Source organism: Saccopteryx bilineata, chromosome 4, assembly GCF_036850765.1.
Source record: "Saccopteryx bilineata isolate mSacBil1 chromosome 4, mSacBil1_pri_phased_curated, whole genome shotgun sequence".
Taxonomy (NCBI): Eukaryota; Metazoa; Chordata; class Mammalia; order Chiroptera; family Emballonuridae; genus Saccopteryx; species Saccopteryx bilineata.
The window spans coordinates 210,724,697-210,747,995 of record NC_089493.1 but is presented as its reverse complement, the minus strand read 5'-3'; the positions used below and the strand labels follow the sequence as shown (position 1 = coordinate 210,747,995).

At 36.5% G+C, this 23,299-nt stretch overlaps 1 non-coding gene across 1 annotated transcript; it reads left to right on the top strand.

The window, feature by feature from the left end:
* Positions 1-11,918: 11,918 nt before the first annotated feature.
* TRNAA-CGC (transfer RNA alanine (anticodon CGC)) lies at positions 11,919-11,994 on the top strand. The gene has a single exon. It is a non-coding gene; the product is annotated as a tRNA-Ala (tRNA).
* Positions 11,995-23,299: the final 11,305 nt, after the last annotated feature.

The window sequence follows — 23,299 nt, the reverse complement described above, 5'->3', positions numbered from 1 at the left end:
TAAAAATAAGTCCAGAATAACACGAGGTTTATATGAACTAAAATTGATTACTATTATATGAAACCTCTATATTATTGTGTAGCTTACATACTGAACATCATATATTTCATTGCTTTTGAAATAGTTTTATAATTTTACAACATATTTTAAAAAGCAGTATGTGTAATACTTAAAATTTTTAATGGAATATTTTAAATTAAATTTCAAAATATCCATAATTACATCCCTTAGAGATAAACTTTGCTAATATTTTAATGGAAACTTTCCAAAATATTTCCTATACAACTATAAATATAGGAAAGATTTTGGTAACATTTATTAATGATTAATAAATAAATAAAACATTTATTTATTCTGAAAACAGAACTTTGATGAATGAAAGAATGATGTTTTCATCTCTCATTAATAAGGCTTGCATTTATTTAACTCTGTTAAGGAGTTTGGCTGGTGGCCACCATGAACAGGAATTTCTAGAATAAGTTTGTCCCTTTTTCTACTTTTCCTTTCCAAAATGATAACAGAAATTTCAGGTTATTCCACCAATTACTGAGCAATTTATTCTGGGGAAGAACAAAGCAGTTCTATAGGTTGATTGAAGTTCTCACTAGAGGAAGATTCATGTTGATGCTAGTGAAGGTTAAGCTTTAGGGATTCTCCTTTGTACCAGTTTCTTCCAAGTACCTGGCCATGTGTTCATACGGTCATATGCTCTTTAAAATTTTGAAAAAGGTTTTTGTCCATTCTTTCTGTCCTTTATAAGGGGTGGCATTGGAGGGACCATGGGAATTTTGGAGATATGATCATAACAAGTTGAATCAAAGATACATTTATTTTGGCTTTAGTGGCACATAATTTATATGATTTGCAGTCACTTTTACCTACAGTAGCAATGGCTCTGACTGTTCCCACCACTGACTAACTTAACTGACCAATGGCTGTGACAGCAAGGTGTAGGACTAGATCATCTGGAGGTGACCAGCACCAACTCTTTGTAGACTGTGGAAGAGAAATAGTTTGACAACTATAGATCCAGAGATCCAGTCTGTGAAATACTCCTTGAATTGTTACACCTTTTTTTAAAAAAGAAAATGGATAAAGTTTTATGAATATTAATACTGATTTAAAATTTTTTTCACATTACTGACTAGAAGTAGTGACAAATAACACAACAAATTATTAATTAAAATTTATTTTGATGAATCATGCTAGAGAAAAGGTCAAATTAGCTTTCTCTGCATGGAAACTTATATTTAAAAATGTTCTTAAAGAAGCAATCAAAAAGTATATATACATATACTCATATACCTTCATTTGGCAAACAGCCATATGTCCACATTACAGTGGATACATATTCCGGATCTATAGTAATCTGTCAGAACAGGAGAGGCTGCTAAGCATGTTATAGCTCATTGTCTGTATGCATTGTTCTATTATTGGATTTCCTAAACTGAAAATGCTCCTGCATATGGAGCAAAAGCATTCACTGTATTTTGTCATGCTTACAATCTTTAAAGTTAAGGTATTATTAAAGTGTACTCAGCAAACATTTTAAGGTCAATTTAAAAAAAATTTTTTTTAAAGGGGGTAGTCATATCCTGGAACTCCTACGGGTCTACCATATCATACTTTTTACTTAAAAAAATTTACATTTCTGTTGGATGCTGATGAACAGGAGACACCAAATCTTTTTCGCCTGCAAACTACTACCTTCTTTATTAGATCCAGCTAATAACACTGTTTTGTCTTTTTCCAAATAGCTCCAAATATATGGAAAAGATTTATATAGGCGGATGGGGATCCTCAAATCCCTCAGCGAGATCTTCTGAGCATGGCTTTTAAGATACCTAGAGGCAGAAGAAGCCCAATAGAAATCAGGGGAACTACCAGCTTTTAGGATACACCCTTAAAGGCTCCAGCACCCCAAAGGGGTCTCATAGGATTCCGTCTGGGTCCTGCTTCAATAGTGGAAAGGAAGGTCATTGAGCTAAAGCCTGCCAGGCTTAAATGCCTCTGCTGTGAGGAAACAGGGACACTGGAAGTTAGGCTTCCCCCTAGCTCCTCTAAGGGAGGGTTCAGTCTCTTCCAACCCTGCTCCAGCCACCTATGACTTAACCTTGCCCAGAAAGCTGGGGTTTGCCACTGAAGGCTGAAGGTGCCCAGGGCCATCGGCCCCATCTACGAAACTGTGGACGAGCCTAGGGTATTTCTTCCAAGAAGCAGGTAAACTGATCTCATTTGCACAAGGGCCACTTAACTATGTTTTGCCTGAATAGTCAGGTTTTTTTATTCTTCCCTCAAAGATCTCTGTTGTGGGTGTTGATAGTCCTATTTTCTGCTGCTTTGCTTAATATATAGTGTTTCCTTTATTCCTCCTACCTCAATGCCCCACTCATATTTCAGGCTGGGACCTACTCCTAATTTAGAGCTCTCTTTCCCCCTTTTGCCAACTTCTATTATGAATCTACCTTTGCCACCCAGCTTAGTGTATCCCAAGGTTCTCTTTACCATGCCATAGTCGCAGAGCTCCAGGGAAAAGCAACCTGGTCTCATCTCTCCAGGCAAAGGAGAACAGAAGCTCCATATCCACGCATCCTGCAAATGGCTTTTCCAGTCTACCTGAATCATTACCAGCTAGAAGCAGCAGTCATTGGGACTTGGACATGAGCTGCAAAGTATAGAATGGTGACAACTCCAGTGCCATGTGGACTTTTCCTGGATGTGGACTTTTCCTGGACTCCTGCTTCCTATGACAGCTCCTAACAGACTGAACTGTGGTTGGGTTGCATTTTTCAGGGATTTGGCATGGTGATGGGGCCAACTTGGACTTGGTGAACATGTTAAGGACACTACTCTTTTATGGATTCTTGCTGTATTGGCCAAGAGTTTGCTTAAAGGCTTTTAATCACTGTAAAAAATATATAGAAGACTGGATAAAGAAGATAGGGCACATATACACCATGGTATACTATTCAGCTAGAAGAAATTATGACATCGGATCACTTACAGCAGAATGGTGGAATCTTGATAACATTATGCGGAGTGAAATAAATGAATCAGAAAAAAACAAGAACTGCAGGATTCCATACATTGGTGGGACATAAAAATGAGACTAAGAGACATGGACAGGAGTGTGGTGGTTACTGGGGGTGGGGGGAGGGAAGGAAGGAGAGGGAGAGGGGGAGGGGTACAAAGAAAATTGGATAGAGGGTGACGGAGGACGATCTTTCTGTGGGTGATGGGTATGCAACAGAACTAAATGACAAGATAACCTGGAAATGTTTTCTTTGAATATATGTACCCTGATTTATTGATGTCACTCCATTAAAATAAAAATTTATTTATAAAAAAAGTATATATACAAAAGAAATGACGGAACAACAGGCTATTAATAAATTAAAATGTTTTATTTTGTGATGGTTGAAACTCTGATATGTATCTCAGATTTTTAAGATTTAAAAATAATCTTCGTCACTCTAAATGAATATTCACTTATCTAAATTTTTATTTACAGCTTTGTATTATGTTTTGTAGAGAAAGACAGCTACATCACATAAGCTTTAAAAGTCTCACAAAATCTGAATCTACTGCAAGCACTTGCCCACTAGTGTAAGCAAGAAGAAAATACTGACTGAAAATAACAACACAGTACTCTTGTCCTTCTCCATTCCTTTCTTATTTCATGAATGAAGGAATTATGATTAAGTGCTAAAATGCACAGCTGAAGAGTATAGCAAAGAATTACCATGCTTTCCAGATAAACAGACATTGTCAATTTCCCATGGAAAGTAAGATGCTTTTAGAAGATTTGTTGGTTGGAAAGATGCAAGGACCTATGACAAAATGGTAATGTATGAACAACTGGCAATTTACCTCCAAAGAAGAAAATACGTTTCTTCTAAATAAAAATGTAATGTAGGCTCTTGTAAGTGGTTTTAAATACAGAATGGATGCAAAAGATAGTATATATACATATATTCTGTTTTCTCTTATATATGCATATTTGATAATCTATGTACATATGACTATATCATTGTATAAAATACATAGAGTCAGGAATAAAATTTGGTACTCTGTATTTTTCACTAAATTTTGTGCACAAAAATGGTACAATATCAAGCAAATGAAAAGGCTGATAAACTACATAAAATATTTAAAACTTCTGTTTAACAAATTTAAAAGACAACCTGAAAAAATATTGAGAAATATTTAAGAAAACATATTACCATTATATTAACCTAAAACTTCTATGGAATTTTGTGGGAAAAATAACATCTTACAATGAGAAATAGGCATAGAATATAAATAGGTAATTCAAAGAAGATGACAGTTATAGGTAAAAAAAAACAAATGGAGATCTTTAACCTTACTATTAGAGTAATACAAAATAATATGGCATTTTTGACTATCAGACTTGCATAACTCAAAAAGCCTGCTCATATCTACTGTAGTATTGTTGGAGGAAATGAGTGAGTATTCTGATACAATACTAATGAAAGATTAACTTGGACAAATTTTCTGGAATATTTCAGGAGTATAGATTAGAATTTAAAACATGCACACTTTTTTATCCAGAAACCTCTCAACTAAGAATCTTCCCTAAAGAAGTGATTAATGGAGTTTATATAGATATATTTACTAACATATTTGTCACAGCATTGTCTGTAATAGTAAGATAATCAACAACAACCAAAACTACAGACAACCTCAAAACCAATTGATATGGGATCAGATAATTGTGTTGTATTTGTCAACAAAGAATAATATATAAACATTTTTAAATTACCTTTAAATATGTAATGAACCATAAATATAAATAAATCAATGATACATTTATTAATGTATAATGGAAGAAAGAGAGGAGTATAAAGATAGAAAGGAAGGGAGGAAATAATATATACATATTTATGTACTCTGTTTATATATATTTAGAATACATTCTGGAAAGGTATATTCCAAATGTTAGCAGTCATTAAGAAGTAGTATTGGATTATGGGTGAATTTTTTTAACATTCAAAAAAACTAGATTAAATGTAAGAATTCACCTTAATGTCTTAAAAATTAATTAAAACCTCATGTTATGAGGAACATAAAACTGTTTTTATTTAGTTAGTTAAGATTACTTAACCTTTTAGTTAATGATGGCTATTTAACATATAGAATATTAGATATAGTAAGTAATATGATACATATGCTTAATATAATAAATATTATAAAATAACCACCCTTGTAACTGAATTATAATAATATATAAAACTATATTAAATGAATTATGGACACATTCTTAGAAATTATTTTACTTGGTCAATGTCTATACTTATTTTTAAGGTTCCTCATTTATATTGCCAAATTATTCTTAGAAGTTGGAAGCAATGAACATTCTCATCAGTGTACATGAGAGTCAGTCATCACTGGGAAGTATTCTGTCTGCTTTGATATTTAAGTTTTAATTATTTTATGATTTTTTGATGTACAGAATTTTTCTGTAACAGAGACAGAGAGAAAGACAGATGGTTACAGACAGGGAAAGAGATGACAAGCATCAGTTCTTCATTGTTCATTGATTGCTTTCTCATATGTGCCTTTCGGATGGGTGGGGGGGACTACAGCAGACCGAGTGACCCCTTGCTCAAGCCAGTGACCTTGGGCTCAAGCTGGTGAGCTTTGCTCAAACCAGATGAGCTCGCACTCGAGCAGCAACCTCAGGGTTTAGAACCTGGGTCCTCCCCGTCCCAGTTCCACGTTCTATCCACTGTGCCACCACTTGGTCAAGCTGTACAGAATTTTTTTATGTAGATAAGAAAATTTTTCTCTAATTTAAGAAAAAATCTTAATTTTTTTCTTTTTTAAATTTTTTTATGAAGTGAGAAGTGAGAAGGCAGAGAGACAGATTCACACATGTGCCCTGACCAGGTTCTACCTGGCAAGCTCCCTGTGGAGCAATGATCTGCCCATCTGGGGCTATTGCTCCATTGCTCATCAACTGAGCTGATGCGAGGCCATGGTGCTATCCTCTGCAGCCAGAGTCATCTTGCTTGAATGAGCCATGGTGGTGGGAGAGGGAGAGAGAGAGTAAGAGAGAAGGAAGGGTGAGGGGTGGAGAAGCAGATGATTGCTTCTCCTGTGTGCCCTGACCAGGAATTGAACCCAGGACTTTTACATGCTGGGCCAAAACTACTGCTGAGCCAACAAGCCAGGGCAAAAATCTTAATTTTAAAAAACAACTTTATTGAGATACAATTTACATATAATATTCTTTTATTTTAGATGTACCGTTTGATGAATTTTGGCAATTGCATAGTTATGTATCTTTTACTGTAGTCAAGATCTAGTATAATTTCAATACCCTAAGTATTATTCTTAAGTCTCTTTTCAGTAGATCCCTTCTCCAGTCTAGATAACCATTAATGTGTTTCCTACTACTATACTTTTGCATTTTCTAAAAGTTCATATAAAAGGAACTATACAGTATATGATTTTTTGTCTTTGAATTCTTTACTTAGTATAACATTTAAATTTTTTATTTTATTTATTTTTTATTAAATTTATTGAGGTGACATTGGTTAATAAAATTATATTGATTTTAGGTGTGCAAATCTATAATACATCATTTGTGTATTGTAATGTGTGGTCACTACCCCAAGTCAAGACTCCTTCCACCACAGTTTATCTCAGTTTTTCTCTCTTCTACCTCCCTTTACTCTCTTTTTCTTCAGTAATCACCATACTGTTGTCTGTATCCATGAGTTTTTTTTCTTAATCTCTTTATATTTTTCACCCAGCCCCACAGCCCTATTCTTCTGACAGCTGTCAGTCTGTTCTCTATGAGTCTATTTCTATTTTGTCTTTTAGTTTAATTTGTTTATTAGATTTCACACATGAGTAAAATTATATGGTACTAGAATAATGCTGTCCACGTCCATCTGCTGTAGCAAAGTGTAAGATTTCCTTTTCCCAGCTCCGTAGTATTCCATTGTGTAAAAATAACACAGTTTTTTTATCCACTCATCTACTAATGAGTACTTGCACTGCTTCCATATCTTGGCTATCATAAATAACAGTGCTCTGAACCTAGGGGTGAATATATTCTTTCAAATTAGTGTTTATGTTTCTTTTGATATATTCCCAGAAGTGGGATTTCTGGGTCATAAGACAGTTCCATTGTTTTGGGGTTTTTTGGGGGGAGGGTGTAACTCCACACTGCTTTTCACAGTGGCTTCACAAATCTGCATTCCTATCAACAGTGTGTGAGGATTCCTTTTTCTCTGCATCCCCTCCAAGACTTGTTGTTTGTGGATTTATTGATAGCCGTTTGTTTGTTTCTTTTTTTGAGAGAGACAGGGAGAGACAGGAACATTGAGCTGCCACCGTATTTGTCCTGACTGGGGACTTGAACTGACATGCCAACCAATTGAGCTATCCAGCCAGGGCTTAATCTTTATTGATTTTTAGAAAGAGAGAGGAAGGGAGAGAGAAGGGAGGGAGAAGAGAAGCATTTGTTGTTTCACTCAGCCGTGTTTTTGTTTGTTTTTGTTTTTTTGGTTGCTTCCTGTATGTGCCCTGACCAGGGGTCAAACCTGGGACATCCATATGCCAAGTTGATGCTCTATCCACTAAGCAAACCGGCCAGAGCCAGGACAATACTTTTAACCAACTGAGTTAACCAGCCAGAGCTTGATAGTCATTCTGACAGGTGTAAGGTGATATCTCATTGTGATTTTAATTTATATTTCTCTGATTATTAATCTATTTTAATTTAATTATTCAAATAGAAAATATTTTACTTTAAAAAAAATCTAGTAACTAGAAATATGCTTACTTGCCCTGGCCGGTTGGCTCAGCGGTAGAGCGTCGGCCTGGCGTGCGGGGGACCCAGGTTCGATTCCCGGCCAGGGCACATAGGAGAAGCGCCCATTTGCTTCTCCACCCTCCACCCCCTCCTTCCTCTCTGTCTCTCTCTTCCCCTCCCGCAGCCAAGGCTCCATTGGAGCAAAGATGGCCCGGGCGCTGGGGATGGCTCCTTGGCCTCTGCCCCAGGCGCTAGAGTGGCTCTGGTCGCGGCAAAGCGACGCCCCAGAGGGGCAGAGCATCACCCCTGGTGGGCGTGCCGGGTGGATCCCGGTCGGGCGCATGCGGGAGTCTGTCTGACTGTCTCTCCCTGTTTCCAGCTTCAGAAAGAAGAAAAAAAAAAAAAAGAAAAGAAAAAAAAAAGAAATATGCTTACTTTATTTGATTTGCAGAAATGTTGAGTTACACCTGCATGTTGAAATTGGGAATTTCCTACTAAATTTCAGGTGTTGAAAATTGGAACCTGGCCCTGCTTGGCTCATAGTCCCACAAGACAAAAACTGACTATAGTTGGGTAGCTGCTATCACCTTTAGACTGGACATGAATTTTGCAATTTGCCATCATCACTTATTGTATTCTACTTGTTCTTATTGTATTCTACTTCACTTCTGTATGTGGCTTACCAACTTAAGATATGCTTCTATATGCTGCTCCTATTTGCACACCTCTGGCATTTTAATTGGGTTAGAATGCCACCAAAAGTTTGAACCACTGAAGAGTTATCTACATTAGTTTTGGAAGTGCTAAACTATGCAACTAGAAAAATAAATAAAACAAAAGATATTATAATGATTTCCAATTTCCTTTTCATCCCATATTATGGATTGAATGGAAGGCTTAGTCATTGCCAGAAAGTTACCTTTAGTTCCTGGATATATTTATTAAGAACTGAATGAGCTAGGATTTAGAAAACAGCAATACTCTAGTCATTTGCCCTGAGCTGTCTGAGTTGGTGCTTATTGCTCTCGTGGGAGTGACTCTTCAGCCAGCAGTCCCACTGACTGCCAGAAACAATGATTTAAGCTCTGCACTAACCACTTCCCCTACAAGACCGCTTTTAGGGCAAAGGTGCTATCTGGGACTGAAAAAGGAGATCTATTTTGTAACATTAATAGGTATTTTACAGAACTGATTAGTAGCAAAAGAGCTGTCTATCTCCCTTGTTGGGAATGTAAGCTAGTCAGAGAATTCAAAAAATTATTTTCTGCATTTAAAAAGTAAATATTAAAAATTAAAAAGCTGAAATAAATATAGTAATAAAAATATAAGTAGAGTAGAATATAAAGCAGATAAAACAATAAAAGATTTTGCTGCAGTAAAAAGTAGAAAAAGGGCCTAGCAACTTCCTTTATTTAAAGTAAAGCAGCTAAAAGTTGTGGATCAATTATTTATGATACTTGTTATCAAAATCAAGTCTATTCTAAGGGGAAAACTTTCTGGTGTTTTCAGTTATTACTCAAGATCCACAGGCAGCGTCTTGGGCAGAAATGAGTCACCAGCTTGAGTCATAGCCCAGAGTGACACATTATTTAATAGAGGGAAGGAAAATGTTAAAATAGTACAAGGTTTTTTCAGCTACTGTTGAGTCAGATCATCTTAGGCGACACTGGAAACACTTCTATTCCTCACCATAAACACAATTATGATGTCTTCTCATAAACACAACTACAGGATAGTTTGCATATCAATATCAATGTTAATTTTCTTTTCTTTTTTTTTTCTTTTTTTTGTATTTTTCTGAAGCTGGAAACGGGGAGGCAGTCAGACAAACTCCCGCATGCGCCCGACAGGGATCCACCCAGCACTCCCACCAGGGGGCGATGCTCTGCCCCTCCGGGGCATCGCTCTGTTGCGAACAGAGCCACTCTAGTGCCTGAGGCAGAGGCCATGGAGCAATCCCCAGCGCCTGGGCCATCTTTGCTCCAATGGAGCCTTGGCTGCAGGAAGGAAAGAGAGAGACAGAGAGGAAGGAGAGGGGAAGGGGTGGAGAAGTAGATGGGCGCCTCTCCTGTGTGCCCTGGCCGGGAATCGAACCCGGGACTTCCGCAGAAGAATGCAATTTTAAAATTTTTGTCAAGAGTACCTACCTATCTTACATTTGGATGAACTTTTAATTTACTCATGTTCAATTTGCTAGTCCAAGAGATCCTCTAAATTCATCATTTTACTTAAAAAACTGAATTTTGTTTGATTTTTAATCTGTATTTTCAAATTCATGTTAATTTTTGTCATTACATTATTTTGTAGTGAGCATTCTGAGATGTGTTTCTTATAATAAAATGATAAATAAACTACAAAAGAAAAGTGACCACCAAACACTGATATCTAACCTCTTTGGAGGATCAACTATGTAGGGAGCCACCCCACAGAGCAGGCCTTACTTCAGCAGGGCTCTGGCGCTTGCCGAGTCTGCCGCTTGAGTGTGTTGCCTGTGAAGGTGGTTGAGTGGTAATGCTTCAACATGGCCTAAAGCTGTCTACTGAGAGTGCTGGCTCTGGGGCCTTCTGGAAGGTACAAGCCAAGGTTAGCTGCCACCTATGTTCTGCCAGGGGCCGCCTGGCATTAGCTACAAAGCAATCTACAGATGGCTACTACTTATGCTGGGTTTGAAGGTGTCCAGGTGAAGCCAAGCTTCAAACCAAGTCCAGCTGCTACTAGTGCTGGGCATGCTGAGTCCAGATGCTGCTTATCTGAGAGATTTTAGGAAAATCTGAAACATGGGCCAAGATAGGCCATTCATTTGGAAAAGCCACTGGAAACAGCTTGGGTGGGCCTGAAAGTTAGGCAGGGCACAGCCTCAGGGACTCTCCAGTGCAGGGCAGAGAGCCTGAGCCAGGTGGATGGAGCTCCAGATATGGTGCCCATCTGTTGGCTCTGTGCAGGAAAGGCTCAAAGAATCAATTGCCTCTGCTAGCACGTCTCTCTAGGAGAAAGCTGTCCTGCAGTGCTTACACTGATGCTGAGCAATTCATTTCTTCCGCATATGCCTCTGATTCCTTTCAAGCTGCTGTCCCTAGGCTCAATCTCAGAGGAGGTGAGTCTAAGTAAGTACATGTAAAGACTTTTAAGAGAAACTGCCTGGGACTCCAGCAGCCCTCTGTTTCACTGAGCCTCAATCCATGCTGGTTTTTACAGCCAGAAGTAATGGGAACCTCTGTTCCTGGCACTGGAACCCTGGACTGGGGGGTCTGGTGTAGGGCTGGGACCCCTTGCTCCTTAGAGGGGACCAATGTAATCAAGGTATTTCTCCTCATTTTTATGCACCACACGTGAGTGTGGTACCAACTCGTTCCACGTCTCTGCCCCTCTTACCAATCTTGATGTGGCTTCTTAAATTTCTTAGTTGTAGGACTTCCATTCAGCCAGATCTCAGGTAATTTGAATGATGAAAGTTCTAGAATTGATGTGGTGTGGGAGGAAGCAAGTACTGTTCACGGACCCTGCCATCTTAACTGGAAGTTTATACTGATGACATAAATCAAAGGGCATTTTAATGTATTTTGTATTGAAATTATTTTAGACTTAAGGATGACTGACAAAAAATAGTACACTGATGTTATCATATACCAGAGATCTTTAAACTTTTTCTGTAAGCGATCAGATAGTAAATATTTTAGGCTTGTGGGAGAGATGGCCTCCTATTGCTCTGTGCCCTTATCAACATTTGGTTAGTGTGTTTAGTTCTCTATTTTTTACCATTCTGATACTTGTGCAGTGCTTTTACTATGTGGTTTGAATTTTCATTTTCCTAATAAATCATGTTGAGCATCTTATACACCATTGTGCCATTTGTGTCTTTTCTGTTGAGGTGTTTGTTCAGATTCATTGTCCTCTTATTTCACATTTTTATATTGACTTTTGAGTTCTTTATATATTCTAAAAACAACTCCTTATATTAAATATATTATTTCAAATATGTTTGTTCAGTCTGTGGTTTGTTTTATTATTTTATTAAGCAGTGTATTTTTCAGAATAAAAATTTAATTTTAAATTACAAAAGAAAATCTTTTGCTTTAAAATTTATTTTGTTTTGTTCACTCTCAAAAGTATAAGATAAAGATATTATAATTTGGCCCTGGCTTGTTGGCTCAGTGGTAGAGCGTCAGCCTCGCATGCAGAAGTCCCGGGTTTGATTCCCGGCCAGGGCACACAGGAGAAGCGCCCATCTGCTTCTCCACCCCTCCCCCTCTCCTTCCTCTCTGTCTCTCTCTTCCCCTCCCGCAGCTGAGGCTCCACTGGAGCAAGGATGGCCCAGACGCTGGGGATGGCTCCTTGGCCTCTGCCCCAGATGCTAGAGTGGCTCTGGTAGCAACAGAGCGATGCCCCGGAGGGGCAGAGCATCGCCCCCTGGTGGGCAGAGCGTCGCCCCCTGGTGGGCATGCAGGGTGGATCCCGGCGGGGCGCATGTGGGAGTCTGTCTGACTGTCTCTCCCCGTTTCTAGCTTCAGAAAAATACATACACACACAAAAAAAAGATATTATAATTTTCTTCATAAGGACAATGATATTTCTTTCATTCTCCCATTGTACAGGCACTATGGTTTTGTATTGGTTTGTATGAGAAATATATGAGTTTAAAGCACTTAATCAAATATCTTATATTATGCTAATATAATAATAAGACAAATTACAACTACATTATAAGGCATGTATGATATTTTATTTTAGTGAAGTATGTTAAATTACTTTGTAAGAAAAATTGTTCTAGCAGTATTTTATCTATTGACAGCAGTAACAGAATCAATATAAGCATTAAACACATGAAATTAAATGTTATTCTTTCCTTGGCTGGAAAAACAAATCATATTTTAAATTACACTTACCACAATATCAAATATTGAAATATATTCTATTTGCATATTTAATTTTTAAAAATAAAATAGTGATTGTGGAAACAATGTTTTATTGACAGAGTTTTCTCTTTAAGTTGCAGTCCATTTTGGAACCTGGAAAATAAAAGATGTTGTTTATTCACAGTCTTTGCCATTTTTTTATAGATAAATGTTTTTGGGTTTTTTTATGTTTCTTTAGGTTTGGTCCAATTACTATGCTTGATATGGAAAACAAGAAGTTTTCTATGTTTTAATTGAACAAATCTCTGACTCAGTTTTCAGCCATGCTCTAAATGGAGGGGGAAATGTCAGTGAAAATAAAAGAGGAAATAGTCCAAGATTGTTTTCTGGAAATTTACAATATCATTTTTTCCCCAGTTAATCATATACTTAAATAACTATGACTATGGTGGGCATAAAGTGTTTATCTTTTTTTTTTAAGACAGAAGGCACTGATTTCCAGTTTTCAGTCAAATGCAACCTCAAAGTTCATAGCCTCCTATCCTGATGAATCTTCCCAAGCATCTCAGTTTCCTGTAAAGAAAACATTTTTCTATCTTGTACATTCATGAGCACTTACTCCCTTTCTACACTAATAATAGTAACTTGATTTCTTAAAGTCACGTTTTCATTATTTTTTAAGCAAATTCTGGTATATAGAAAATTACTGTAACGCTTTTATTGGACTCAGGGAACCTGACACATGGCTGTGTCTGTAAAAGGTCACTAGACTGGTCACATTAGAGTCACAAATAATACAAGGATGTGCATTTGATTAGCATTTATTGGGCAGCAGTTAAAATAATTTGATGGTGAAAATAAGTAAATATGGAAATCTGAACACAGGAGGTAAAACTAATATTATCATATGTTCAAGTGATAAAATTGTATATCTAGAAAACTCCAAAGGATGAACTGAAAAATGAATATAAATAGGAAGAGACTGATAAATTGACTAGGTATAACATTAGTTCACACACATACACACATATATAAACATAAAATAATCAGTTACAAAATATAATGGAAAAATCATCTAGATGGGTACTAAAAAAATCAAATACCTAAATAGAAACCAACAAGAGAAACATAAAGGAAAACTTGGATATAGAGATAGGAATACTAATATTATAAACATGTTTATTACCATTTCAACTATATAAGCTCATTCTAAAGTTCATATGGGAGAAACAAATGTACAACAGTAGTGGGAATATATTTTTTAAGAGAAGTAGATAAAGGTATTTTATCCTAGAAGTTATTAAAAACATTTTTAAACAATAAGAGTGTGGTACTGGCCCATAAATAGATAACCCAATGGATGAGTTCATAAAAATAATCAGTGGAGACAAATACATAATAACTAAGTGACTGGGTTGGCATGCCATGTCAGTAAAGCAGACATGGATTTTATTTAATAAGTGTTTTGTTGTTGTTGTTGTTTTAATGTAACTGGTAGTATTCTGGAAAACAAGTAAATGCTATATACCATTATACAAAAACAAATTTTACTTCAATAAAAATTGTAAATACATACATGAAACCATAACACCATAAAAGTACTAAAATAAAATATAAAAGAATATGTTTATTGTTGGCATATAGAAAGGCTATGGACTTTTGTATGTTAATTTTGTATCCTGCGACCTTACTGTATTGGCTTATTGTTTCTACTAGTCTTTTTGTGGATTCTTTGGGGTTTTCGATGAATAGGATCATATCATCTGCAAAAAAGTGATACCTTTACTTCTTCTTTTCCAATATGGATGCCTTTTATTTCTTTGTCTTGTCTGATTGCTCTGGCCAGAACTTCTAGCACCACGTTAAATAAGAGTGGAGAGAGTAGACAACCCTGTCTTGTTCCTGATTTAAGGTGGAAAGTCCTCAGTTTTATGCCATTTAATATGATGTTGGCTGATGGTTTATCATATATGGCCTTTATCATGTTGAGATATTTTCTTCTATACCCATTTTGTTGAGAGTCTTAGACATAAAATTGTGTTGTATTTTATCGAAAGCCTTTTCTGCATCTATTGATAAGATCATGTGTTTTTTGTTCTTTGTTTTGTTCATATGGTGTATTATGAAAACAAACTCAAAAAAATAATCCCCTTCAGGATTGCAACAAAAAAAATAAAATACCTAGGAATAAACATAACAAAGAATGTAAAGGACCTATATAACAAAAACTACAAAGCATTGTTAAGAGAAATAGAAAAAGACACAATGAGATGGAAAAATATTCCTTGTTCTTGGATAGGAAGAATAAATATAATTAAAATGGCCATATTACCCAAAGCAATTTATAAATTTAATGCAATTCCCATCAAAATTCCTATGACATTTTTTAAAGAAATGGAACAAAAAATCATCAGATTTATATGGAACTATGAAAAACCCCGAATAGCCAAAGCAATCCTAAGGAAAAAGAATGAAGCTGGGGGCATTACAATACCTGACTTCAAATTATATTATAGGGCCATGACAATCAAAACAGCATGGTATTGGCAGAAAAATAGACACTCAGACCAATGGAACAGAATAGAAAGCCCAGAAATAAAACCACATATATATGGTCAAATAATTTTTGATAAAGAGGCCAACAACACACAATGGAGAAAAGAAAGCCTCTTCAACAAATGGTGTTGGGAAAACTGGAAAGCCACATGCAAAAGAATGAAACTCGACTACAGCTTGTCCCCGAGTACTAAAATTAATTCAAAATGGATCAAAGACCTAAATATAAGACCTGAAACAATAAAGTACATAGAAGAAGACATAGGTACTCAACTCATGGACCTGGGTTTTAAAGAGCATTTTATGAACTTGACTCCACAGGCAAGAGAAGTGAAGGCAAAGATAAATGAATGGGACTACATCAGAATAAAAAGTTTTTACTCAGCAAGAGAAACTGACATCAAAATAAACAGACAGCCAACTACATGGGAAATGATATTTTCAAACAACAGCTCAAATAAGGGCCTAATATCCAAAATTTACAAAGAACTCATAAAACTCAACAACAAACAAACAAACAATCCAATAAAAAAATGGGAAGAGGACATGAACAGACACTTCTCCCAGGAAGAAATACAAATGGCCAACAGATATATGAAAAGATGCTCATCTTCATTAGTTATTAGAGAAATGCAAATAAAAACAACAATGAGATACCACATCACCCCTGTTAGATTAGCTATTATCAACAAGACGGGTAATAGCAAATGTTGGAGAGGCTGCGGAGAAAAGGGAACTCTCATCCACTGTTGGTGGGACTGTAAAGTAGTACAACCATTATGGAGGAAAGTATGGTGGTTGCTCAACTGAAAATAGAACTACCTTATGACCCAGCAATCTCTCTACTGGGTATATACCCCAAAACCTCAGAAACATGGATACGCAAAGACACATGTAACCCCATGTTCATTGCAGCACTGTTCACAGTGGCCAAGACATGGAAACAACCAAAAAGCCCTTCAATAGAAGACTGGATAAGGAAGATGTGGCACATATACACTATGGAATACTACTCGGCCATAAGAAATGATGACTTCAGATCATTTACAACAAAATGGTGGGATCTTGATAACATTATACGGAGTAAAATAAGTAAATCAGAAAAAAACAAGAACTACATGATTCCATACATTGGTGGGACATAAAAACGAGACTAAGAGACATGGACAAGAGTGTGGTGGTTACCAGGGGTGGGGGGAGGGAGGACGCGGGAGGGAAGGAGGGAGAGGGTTAGGGGGAGGGGGAGGGGCACAAAGAAAACTAAATAGAAGGTGACGGAGGACAATCTGGTTTTGGGTGATGGGTATGCAACGTAATTGAATGACAAGATAACCTAGACATGTTTTCTTTGAATATATGTACCCTGATTTATTAATGTCACCCCATTAACATTAATAAAAATGTATTTAAATAAAAAATAATGTTTATAAATGCAGAATAGTAAGAACCTATCTTATCAGAAATAAAAACCAATAAAATCATAACCAAAGATGGTTAAATTTCATCACTCCATACACAACACATTTTAGCCCAATAAAATCAAACAAGTTATCTATAAACTAGCTGGGAAATTTTTTGACATAAATATAACACACAATGGACTAATTTCTTTCGTACATTCAAAAGTCCTACCAGTCAAGAAATAAGTCAGTGATCTAGTAAAACAAAGAGTGAAAGACATGAAATATCATGACATCAAGTAGCATAAAGAAAATATAAATTTTTTTAAATATGTGAAAGTCACTAAGACCTACTTATGAGATATTCAAAACCACGTGATGCCAGTTTTCATTAACAAGATTGACAAGCCCCAAATTGCTAATACATTGCATTAAATGTAGGAGACAAGCTCTCTGATGCATTACAGGTGGAAGGGTGAATTCATACATCTTTTATGAATGCAATATGGCAAGATCTTCCACAACTTTAAATGTACATACCCTCAATCATCAATGCTGTTTTAAGCAATATTTTCCAACAAGTTTATCTTGCACCTGTGTGCAAGATAATGTGTGCTCATTGAACATTTTTGGCAACAGCAAAAGCCTGAAAACAAGTGTCTATTAAAAGAGATTTATGTTCTAGAAATAATACACTGCCCTTGATATAATTTCAGAAAAATTTAATATTTTGTGAAAAAAGATGCATATTTATATTAATTGTTGTGGAAAACATGTATGTATATATATGTGCACATATACAATACACACACATCTGTATGTTTATCTGTGTGTGTGTGTGTGTCCACGCATATTTTAGAAGATTATACCACGATAGCCACTGCTAGCAGTGACTCCTGGGGAGGAAACTTTGTATAAGAAGGAAATGACACTGAGAGACACTTTTATTTCCTGTATGTTTTTACCTTTAAACTTTTATTGTATAAAAGTATAAATTACTCAAAAATAGTTTAGGGAGCTAAAAATCAAGTCACTGGAAGGGAATGAATTAGAGGTACTAGAAATTTCTCTTACCAGGGTTGGATTCTGAAGGCAAAGGCTTACTCTTGTGTAATGACCCTGAATATTTTCTGGAAACAGCATCCATTAGAGAATCAATCAGGGAAATATACTGGGAACTGGGAATTTAGTATAAAATGTGTACTTTATTATTATTATTATTATTATTATTATTATTATTATTATTTAGTGAGAGGAGGGGAGGTAGAGACAGACTCCTGCATGTGCCCCAACTGGGATCCACCCGGCAAGCCCACTAGGAGGCAATGCTCTGCCCATCTGGGGCCAGGCTGGCAACAGAGCTCTTCTTTCCACCTGAGGTGGGGGCCATGAAGCCATCCTCAGAGCCTGGGGCCAACTTGCTCTTCTCAAGCCATGGCTGCAGGAGGGAGGGAGAGAGAAAAAAGCAAGAAGGGGAGGCATGGAGAAGCAGATGGGTTCCTCTCCTGTGTGCCCTGGCTGGGAATCAAACCAAGGACATCCACACCCTGGGTGTATGCTCTACCACTGAGCCAACTGACCAGGGCCCAAAATGTATAGTCTTAATAATGGATGTTCCTTAGTGTGCATGGTGGGAGGACTAAAGAAGTTTAAAAGTTCAATTATGTCTAAAGCATATAATTATCATTTTGGCAAGAAACATTTATAACACCAGTGAAACAACTAGATAAAAATAAAAAGTGTTAATTATAAGGAATTATGATTCTGTTGTGGTCTTATGGGGAGACACAAATTCAGATAGTAGAATTTGTGAGAGGTCATTTCAGGTGATCACATCAGCATGAATAAAGATTGGAGAAGAAAGTATCAGCTTGGTATTTATGGAGAGCAATGAAACAACTGTTTTGAGTTATGCAAATATATTGGAGAATTTTTAAATGTGCTTGGAACTCTACATTCAAGCAGAGTATACTTTAAAGTGATAAATTAAAAAGATCAGAGAGAATGCAGACTATACTAAAAAATGACAATTACTATTATAGCTACCTGTGTTATAAATACATAAAGTAAGTATCAAAATAGAAGCTACAACATAATGGTTATGAAAATCACTACTGGAATTAAACTAGGGCTCAGACCCTGGCTCCTCGCTCCATTCCTTTGTAGTGCCTTAATCTTAGGCAAATTACTTCAATGTTTTGATCGTAAGTTTCCTGAACAGTTAAATGGAGATAATAATAGTTACCTCATAAAGCTTGTTGGGATGATTTAGCGAAGCAATATAGGTGAAAACGCATTAATGTTTTGTATACAGTTGACACTTCATAATTGTTGCTAGTAGAGTGCAGTGGACTCTGAATTCAGATTGTTTAAGTAAAATTACTTGCTTTAACACTAAGATGAAACCATGGGCACTCTCCCTAGGCAATCCATGTCCTATTCCCTCTCTATAAAATAGAATAATAATAATGATAAACTGTGTTATTTTTCCCTTTCTGCTTAACAGCTTACTGCAAATTTAGCAGTTCAAAACAACAGTTTATTAGCTCACAGTTCTGTATGCCTGAAGTCCAGGTGGGGGCTTGACTGGATTTTCTGCTTTGAATTACACAAGGCTGAAATCGAAATTTTAATCCAGTGCATTTTGGTTATTAAAGAAAGTAAAGTACTTGAAATGCAAAACAACAAAAAAAATTTTTTAATGCAAATTGATAAAAGTATATAGTACTGAGTTCAGCCCTGGCCATTTGGCTCAGTGGCAGAGCGTCAGCCTGACATGTGGATGTCCTGGGTTCTGTTCCTGGCTAGGGCACACAGGAGAAGCATCCATCTGCATTGCCACCCCTCCCCCTCTCGCTTCTTTCTCTCTCTCTCTCTCTCTCTCTCCTCCTCCTCCTCCTCCTCCTCCTCCTCCTCCTCCTCCTCCCCTCCACAGCCAAGGTTCCACTGAAGTGGCTCCATGGCCTCTGCCTCAGGTGCTAGAATGGCTCTGGTTGCAAGGGAGCAAGGGCCCTACATAGGCAAGCATCGCATCCCAGTGGGCTTGTTGGGTGCATCCCGGTTGGGGAGCATGTGGGAGTCTGTCTCTGCCTCCTTTCCTCTCACTAAATTAAAAAAAAAAAATAGTACTGAGTACAATTTGATAAAATAATTTAAGACTCTGCCTATACCTAGTTTATTTGTAAATACCATTACATAGTAACAGAAATAATAAGAAATGCCGCATTTAGTATTATTTTCTGTTTTAAATGGGGATGATTGATGGGGAATGGAGATAATCCAACTATTGAGAAAAATTTTTTGGAATTCCATAGGTTATTATTTTCTTATTTATTTTCTCCTCCTCTTACTTCTTCATTTTCTTTATCATCCTCATCACTATGAACCCCCTACTGGGTTAAGCCCTTTGGTCACCACAATAACCTATTACTATGAGTTTTGTACTTTTATGAACTCCATTTAACAGAGGAGAATACTAAGGCTTGGCAATAACTACCTTGCCTATGTTACAAGTTATAGGGGTAGTGACAGTATTCCAATTCAGAAATATTCTGCTCCAGAGTCCAAACTCTAAGCAAATAGGAACAATCCTTAAAAATCAGCAATCTTTCCAGAGTCCTGTTTTTGTTCATTTTGCTGATATTTTATTCTGCTTTATTTTCTGACAATGTTTTCCAAATTCTTTTTCTTGTATCACTAAGTGTACAGTATGTTAACAAGTGTTCTGAGAAAAAGCTTGTCCTAGTGATAAAATAAAATTTTACAATATTCTGGATTAAACACCTTTGGAAAAGTTTCTTAATCACAAAACCTTTCAAAGTTTTATATGCTATCATTCAGCAAGAATCTTCAAGATGCTGCTTTGATGTGCAATATTACCTAAATTATTTGACCATATAAATTTTTTTGTTTTTCCAGAAACCTATTAACATCTAGGGGAAAGTAAGCCTGAAGAAGATATTTTGAGAAGTGCTATCTTTAAGTGGTATACTGATTCATTTGGGGCACTTTAGACACATATGTGGAGAGGTTATAAAACTGTGGGTTGGCTCATACATGATTAGCACTTCATGTGAGGTAAAGGATTCATAATAGAATTTCATCCTTTTATTTTTTCTTCTTTTTAAAATAAATCTATTTCTTTTGGTCTTCTAACATTTCTTATATTTCACTTCTGAACAGGCTCTATCTGAATTTAGCAAGAGTAAAATGAGTCTTAAACATGGAAATTGGGTAAATTGCCTTGAACCTTTGAAATTAAAGGCTTATTGGTACATGATCATGATCAATAAGAGGGTAAAAATAGAAGGGGTAACTAGTCACAGGGAACTATGATTTAAGGCTATGTATCAGATTTAGACCATAAATGGGACTTATGCAAGTAGAGGTATTAAACTGGCAACATATTTTACAAGTTCTCTACCAGGTAATACAGGATGGCATTTATAGTCACAACTCCAGGTATCTGGTCACAGAATATACATTTTAATGTAGTTTTATGCTCATCTGGAGATTTTTTAAGAGCTTTTCTTATTTTAATGTTTAGTTTATTGATTTTAGAGAGGGAGGAGGAAAAGAGAGGAGAGACAGGAATATCAATTTGTTCCTGTATGTGTTCTGACCACGGAATGAACTGGTAACCTCTGCTCTTCTGGATAATGCTAAACAACCAAGCTATCTGGCCAGGACAGTTTTTAAGAAAATAAATTAAAAAAAAAAATTTAGTAACACATACTATTGTCAAAAAATATTTAGCTTCCTAACATGCTTATTAAGGTCATATATCATCAGAAGTGTAGAAATAGAGAATTTAATAAGAAAATAATATATCACAGAGACACTGGTTTTTTATTTTATATTTTTGACATTTATTACTATCTTTTAGAAATACTAATACCTTAACACTAATACTAGACATTTCCTTTCTAAATAAATGGGTACCTTATGGTAGACATGCCACAGCATGACTGAAAGAACATTTTCAAAATTAAGTAATAATGATGTGCCAGAAAGTTGAAATTTGATTGTTTAAAACTTCTTTGCTCCAGCTCTAAACAGTGTCTTTCTTTTTTTTTCAACATCAGTGGCTTTAAAGATGAAAATAGTCAGTAAATAAATTATTCTCTCTTTTTCCCTTAGGAAAGTCATTTTTTAGAAACTATTTCTTTCACCTAGTCTCCCAACTAAAAGGTTACGGATTGATAGTTACAAAATAGTCATGGGGATATAAAGTACAACATATGAAATACAGTCAATGATACTGTAATTATGTATGGTGCCAGTTAAGTACTGAAAATATCAAAGGGAACACTTTGTAACATATATACAGTTGTGTAAACAATATGATATGCATCTGAAGTTAATACAAAATAATATTGAATGTAAACTGTAATTGAAAACATAACACATTTAGAAATCTATTAACAGAAAACAATATTCTTTTATCCTCCCACCAAACATGAGATCTGAACAAACCTTGTTTTGAAATAATTTCTGTTGCTATTGTTTTTGTTTGCCAGTGGTACAATACCTGAACTCCTTGATAGTTATATACACGTATGACTTTCCACCAGTCTTACATCCTTGATCTTACTTCAAATTCCAAAAGGAAGATGGAACTTAAAGTTTAAAGAACTCAAGGAGGCAAAAGAAGATGAAGATGCATGGTCAAATGTCCTATTATACTTTTCTTAGTGCATTCTCCTTTCAAATCCTTGTCATTAAGAATGTTTCCTTCAGTTTTTCTATGTCTATGTTTCTGTGTCTTTCTACTATCCTCTCTACAAAAAGGGGAGAGGGGAGGCTGTGTTTCATTCTGGTACCTGAAACTGCCGAGATTGAATCCATGTACACTAAGCAATCATTCTAACCCAAAAAAGAGAACAGTATTGTAAGCCATCTGCTATATTTTGTTTCAGCCACTTTCACTGCAAAAACCAGTCCATTTATATTGTTTTGTTGGGTATCAGGGTAATTTGATCCACGTTAGTGATGCTTGAAGAATCTGTCATTGCCTTCTTTCTCTTTTCTTGCACGGTCCCCAAATTTGCCCCAATATTTCCCATCTGAAACAGATGTCCTGCTTAACAAGTCGCATGTCTTTTATTCATCTTCACTTTTTTGCCCTTTTGAAGAGATGAGCTTACAACTCTCTGTCCCAGCCCCAAAGCTAAGAAAAGTGCAGACAGAACCATGGAACAGTAGAGCAGCTCTGTCTTAGCTCATCAGTCTGGCTGCTGAGTAGGCTGCAATCCTGAGAACCCAGGACAATTTGCTTTGCAGGATTCTCTCTCTCTTGAAGCTTTGTGCCCCAAGGGCCACTTTTCAAAATCTCTTAACTTCTTTTCCTGGCTGTGCCGAGAACTGGACTTCAGGGGAATCCTTAATGTGGTTAATTATAAAGTCAATGCTGGAAATCAGGAGAATCTCAGATAGCAAAGGTGCTTCCCTTAACCCCAGCGTTTCTGGCCCGTGTGGAAAAGGGACAAACAACGTAGGAATGTAGGAACTTCGGAGGCGATGGCAGGTGCCAGGGTGTGGCTGCCGTTGTCTCCCTTTTCTTTTCCAGCAGAAAGAGCCACATGGGGGGGGGGGGGAGGGAATGAGAGAGAGAGAGAGAGAGAGAGAGAGAGAGAGAGAGAGAGAGACGGAGACGGGGTAGGGAGGAGGAGACTGAGGGTGGGAATACAAGGGAGGACAGGGGG